The sequence below is a fragment of the Monopterus albus genome, unplaced genomic scaffold, assembly GCF_001952655.1.
Source record: "Monopterus albus unplaced genomic scaffold, M_albus_1.0 scaffold46.1, whole genome shotgun sequence".
Lineage (NCBI taxonomy): Eukaryota > Metazoa > Chordata > Actinopteri > Synbranchiformes > Synbranchidae > Monopterus > Monopterus albus.
Window position 1 is genome coordinate 889,451 of NW_018127926.1, and position 5,636 is coordinate 895,086.

The 5,636-nt window shown below is 38.7% G+C and overlaps 1 long non-coding RNA gene across 4 annotated transcripts in view; it reads right to left on the bottom strand.

Moving 5' to 3' along the window:
• Positions 1-5,636, bottom strand: part of LOC109960376 (uncharacterized) — a 22,004-nt gene that overhangs the window by 13,026 nt on the left and 3,342 nt on the right. For all 4 annotated transcript variants that reach the window (XR_002274992.1, XR_002274991.1, XR_002274994.1 and 1 more), the window contains exons 3-4: positions 5,498-5,593; positions 5,218-5,279 (exon numbers count right to left, since the gene is read on the bottom strand). This is a non-coding gene — a long non-coding RNA (uncharacterized LOC109960376). The remainder of the gene's footprint in view (positions 1-5,217; positions 5,280-5,497; positions 5,594-5,636) is intronic.

The window sequence follows — 5,636 nt, forward strand, 5'->3', positions numbered from 1 at the left end:
TGCAAAGGGATCAAATACTTATTTCATTCATGAAAATGCAAATTACTTTATAACTTTTTTTGTAATGCATTTTTTTGTTATTGTTGTGTCTCTCACTGTTCACATAAACATACCATTGAAATTGTAGATTGATCATTTCTTTGTTAGTGTGCAAACTTACAAAATCAGCTGGGGTTCAAATAATTTTTTCCCTGACTGTATTTGTGTGGATACATATGAACAGTGTGGACATTTAGTTCCATACGCCTGAAACAGCAAATTTAATGATCCGCTCCTCAAACCTATAATTAAACTTTGAGCTACAGCAGCTACAGAAATACCATGTGGAGTCAGCAAAAACTATGATGACAACAACACAACTGAAGTGGTAATCTGTTTTGGTGTAACCTGTGTTTACTGGGGTAACAAAGTATGGTTTAACACTGCAGCTACTTTGTCAGAAACTCAACTGGAAGGCAACTTGTGCATCCATTTACAGCGCAACCAAACAATAATAATAAAGACATTTGTTGAAAATTATTGCACAACCACAATCTGCACAGCATGTGTAGTATTTCAAAGAAAAGCATGACATAGTAAAGTTTCCTACATTACTGAAAAGTTAGCAGTGTGCAGTCTGTGTGCTACAGCTCTTCATTTATCTGTTCTCTCTGGCTGTGCTTTCTTGTGCTGTTATTTTAGAAAAATGAAATATCTGCTGAGGAAAAACAGGTAATGACTGTGCCCTGTGTGAAGCGGAGGAACAGTAAATAGTGAGGCTGTTTTCAATCAGATACCATTGCGCTGGATTACACGCATGCCTTGTTTCCTGTGAATTCCCCCGTGCTTAAATCCAGCATGGGAAAGGCAGAACACACTACTACCAATAAAAATTCCTACATAGAAAAATATCTTTTGAGCAAAAAAAAACCGTCTAGTGTCAAAAATTGGTTTTAATTTCATGAAAATCTTAAGGACTTAAGGATAATATGAAGCTGACCATGATCAAAGATCTCTATCCCAGTGACTAATACAACATAAATATAGCAATTGCACAGTAGTAGTATTTTCATTTATCATATGCCAATATTATACTGTACAGTAACAAGACATTGTAAAATATAAGTTGGGTGGATAAAGCTCCAGCTCCTTAAGTACAGTATGTATGTGGCCCATCAAATTTAATAAAGCCATGATATAGTCAGATCACATACTGTACACTACTGTATCTCTCGTTTGCAGTGATTTAGCACTACATGATAAATCAAACAGTCATCTACAACAGAACTGCTGTTAATCTCCACATTACATATAAACATAAGTTAAAACAAGGAAGTAAGTCTTCTATAGTAACTGAAAAATGGAATCTCTACTGTGTATAGTAAAAATAAAAAAACCAATCAAAATGGAGGTAGTATGCTATTATGTCATTACTCATCTGATATGTGAACAGCCAAAATGTCATTTCACATCAGGCAGCAGCTTTATAGAGCAGGGACAATGCACTGGCAGTACAGCATGAACTGTTGGACAAAACACATCTCTGTGATATATGTCTGTCATAGCAGCTTATAGGAAAATGGCCTGGTTTCACAAACACACACACAGACAAACATACACTTGCTCCGTAAGCTGTTGGATGAGAACTGTCCAAGGTGCTGAGAGTTAAGCTCCTCTCTTGGCATTGGTTAGATTGCTGAGGCTGCCACTGGCCATGGTGCTGAAGCAGCAAGGGGTGTTTGTGCACTACTCTGTGTTTGTGCGTGCCTTTGTATTACTTACATTATAGGGACCGAAACCTGTTAACACACTCACACTGTGGGGACTCGGCTATCCTTGTAGGGACCAGAGGTTGGTCCCTGCAAGGAAATCACTGAATTTCAGGGTGGTAACATGGTTTAAGGTTAGGTATTAGCGCCAGGGATAGGTGTTAGGCAAGTAGTGGTTAAGGCTAAGGATAAATCTACAGGAAATGAATGCAAGTCCCCATAAAGAATGAAAACACAGCATGTGTATGTTGTGTACACTAGCTACTATAACAGGAATGTGCCATTCCATTGAGGTGATTTCAGGTCATAGCTGCCCCCTTTCAGCTTGGCCAGCCCCAGATTGTTTGAAACCATTGCTCCCTCACAGAGACTCAAACTAGTAAATTCATAATCTCTGAGACAGAATTTTCTAATCTTTTCACAAAGCCACTGCATGAAGGGGAAAAACCTCATAGGACATCTTACATGCCCCCACCCTTCATATACATACGCACAGACACACCTTCACAGGGCCTCACCGCTGTGTACCTGTTTAAAAGATGCAAAAGACATCCATGCAGTGAGGAGAGATAAAGAAACAGAGATGTCCTCTGACTCTCTGACCCTTTGCCTTTCTCTTTCTTTTCATTTGCCCTCCCCAATCCTGTCAATGCCATTCCATCACCCCGAATAGCCATTGCTAGGATGTTTGACAGCAAGTCAGGATAAATGGTAGACTTGGATTGTCAATTTCTATGGCCTCCACAGAAATATTAAGCTAGTAGAGAGAGGGAAAGAAAGAAAAGACCTGAATAATACAACAGGCTTAAGGGAGTGGGGAAGCAACAGCAGGGAAGAAAGGGAGAGAGCTCAAGAGATGAGTGATAGAGGGAGGGGAAGAAAAACAGGGATAGAAAATGGGATAAACAAATAGAAGGAAAAACAGAGGCTAAGAAAAAAGATAGGAATACAGAAATAAGGATAAGAGGGAGAGTAGAAGTGGAAAAGGGGAAGCTATAGCTGATAAACGAAAGACAGGATCACAGAGTTTACAATGGTGTTTAAAAAAGGAAGACAGATTGAGGGAATAAGGGCATGGGGAGAAAGCAAGACAACAGAAGAAGGAAACAGAGGTGGAGACAGAATCTGGGAGGCAACAATTCTGTTCCACTTTTGGTAAAAAGACTGCATAAAACATTATTTCCTTCCTTCTCTGTGTCATGCTCACTTCTATTCTTGTCATAGTTTATTGTCATTCTTGATGTCTCTTGCTTTTTTTTTTAAATTGTTTGTAGCTTTTCTACCACACCACTTTCAATACCCTCCTCTCAAGTTCCAAACCTTATCTTGTGAGACGTTGTTGGGCCCGACTCTACATCAGTTCTCTGTGTCTAAGAGCCCCTTCTGTCTCCATCCTGTTTGTTGCACAGTGACGACTAACAGTTTGTACATCTATTGATTTAGTACAGCTACAAACCATTTAAGTACTGTTTTGATTAACTTTGCTGTGTGTGTGTCTTACCATGTGACCGTTTGTGTGGTACCATGTTCATTTTAATGTTTCTGTTTTAAGCAATTAAAACGTGTGCCTCACCCCCTTTCCCTTGCTAAGCCACGTTGGTAAGCAGAAACCAGTATATGTGTTCCTATACAGCAGGTGGATGGCTCAGAGATTAACACTACTGACTTTGGTACGGTAGGTCAGGGTTCACTTCCCTGTGAGGGCACTTATAAATTGTTTTGTGAGTGTGATTTAGATCCCTGTGCAATCTCAGTCTCATGTGACTATGGGATGAATGTCTTCTTGAATAGCAACCAATATATTCTAGCCTATTACAAGATCCTGGTTTCCAGATCTTGTAATTATAACTAAACATTAAACACCTTGAGGCAATTTCAATCTGCTAATAAAAGCGCATCTAGATGAAAGGTGTTTGTAATTGAATGTGATTTTAACTTTGTCAGTGTGTGCACAGCAGATATTTCAACGCTGCCTGAGAAACTTCGGCCATGTGCCCAGGTAGCATTAACACTTGATCAGTGTCGTTACACACATGAAGCCTGTCACTTTCTTTTAATTTCCTCTGCTGATATCTTTAGTGATGAGCATTTGAATGTCATTTCTTTACTAACAATGTTTAAACATAGCGGATAGGTTTTATTTTGACTTTTAAATAAGTCTGCAACTAATAATAATAATGTTGATAAAATCTCATCACAAGTTCCATTTAGTAGCTTTCTGGAGATTTCAATCGTATCATACAGTCTCATTTGTCATGGAGCATCTGAAAACTCTTTGTGGTGAAGAAATAACTTATGAGAAATTATCCAGCTGTCAATACAAGCTTTAGATCCTTTGACAGTCTGAAGTCTCTTTAACTGACAGCAGAACCAGCTCCAGTCCTTTAGCATCTGGATGCATGATTAAGTTAAAGCTGTAGAAACCTGTAGTCCCTGTCTCTTATCCACCTGTTTACACTCTTCAGGTATCATGAATGGATGAAGTGTCCTGAGCTGCAGCATCTGACCCCCTCAGATCCACTGACCCTGGAACAGGAGTATGACATGCAGGGGAGCTGGAGTGAAGACGAGTAAGACTTATTCTGCAGTAAATGTACACACAGAACACGCTCTTATTCATCCTCTAAAGCAGTTGATATACTGTAAATCTGAAGGCTTGCCAGACTTAGGCTTTAGCCTGAGATTTTTTCATGTGAATAACTGGACACCTTTATTTCTCTGAAAACTGCCTAAATAAAACAAAGAGAGGGAAAAAAAAAATCTTTGGTTGAACCAATCATACAGCAGTGGCTGGAAGGATATATCGCAGAGAGCTTCTTTTACTTTGGTTAACTTATTCTAAGTTAGAGTAAGCTTTTAACATTCAGAATTGATGAGGTGAAAAACAAATTCTAAAGTTGTGGTGGTTCAAGTGAGAGAGAGAGAGAACTATACTAGCACTGACAAGTTCAGGTCAGACTAATTTCTCAGCTCTTTTATCCTGACAAACTAATTTCAAAAGTGTTTGAGCAGCTTTGATATAATTTGTAACGAAGATTCACAATTTTTTTTTTACTAATATGGAACACAATGTAATTGCATACAACACTTCATGCTTTGTTCCAATCTGATCCATTTTCCCCACTGACAAACTTCCTCGTTTGATACATGGTGTTTTAAGACGGCAGCTGTAAGGTGTGCATATTCACATCTTTATTAGTGCTTTCACTCTGCATTTGTATGCACCATGTTTGTACACAGGGTCAGAATGAACTGTAGTGTAAGTTTCACTTACTGTATGATAATGAAGCTTTAGTAAAAACGTCTAGTGTTCTATCTGTAATGTTTATGGCAAACACTGTCATAACTACATAGTGATTGACCTTCATTGCTCTCAAGTGAAACACAGCAAGTTGATAGTACAGCTGGCAAAGAGAATTATCTTTTAATTCACTGTGGATAAACTTGGAGAAGATGTGAGGTACTCTACCTTGATGAAGATGGGGATCTTAGGCCAAAACTTCAGCAGTTGGCTGAGCTGGGATGGAGTGGCTGCAAAGAGTTTTGTAAAGTTTTGATTTCAATAATAAATAGCCCATTTATGAACAAACTTGTCTGTCTTTATGCGGTTGTAAAGCACCACTCTTGTAAAAAGGTTCCACATTTAAGCACTACTAAACTGAGGGAATGTTAAATTTCACTTTGATAAACTATCCACAGCAATAGGAATTTAATACAACATTTCACAATAGTCCGAACAATTTACTTACCATCTGAATTGTTGTCTGGAGGCTTGTAGAGTGAGCCCACAATGTTTTAGGCCACGTGCCTCCAAGTTCTGGAGTTGACGTCTTCAGGTGCACTCACTGTAAGCAACAAATACATTGTGCAGTGTATTTTATATATATA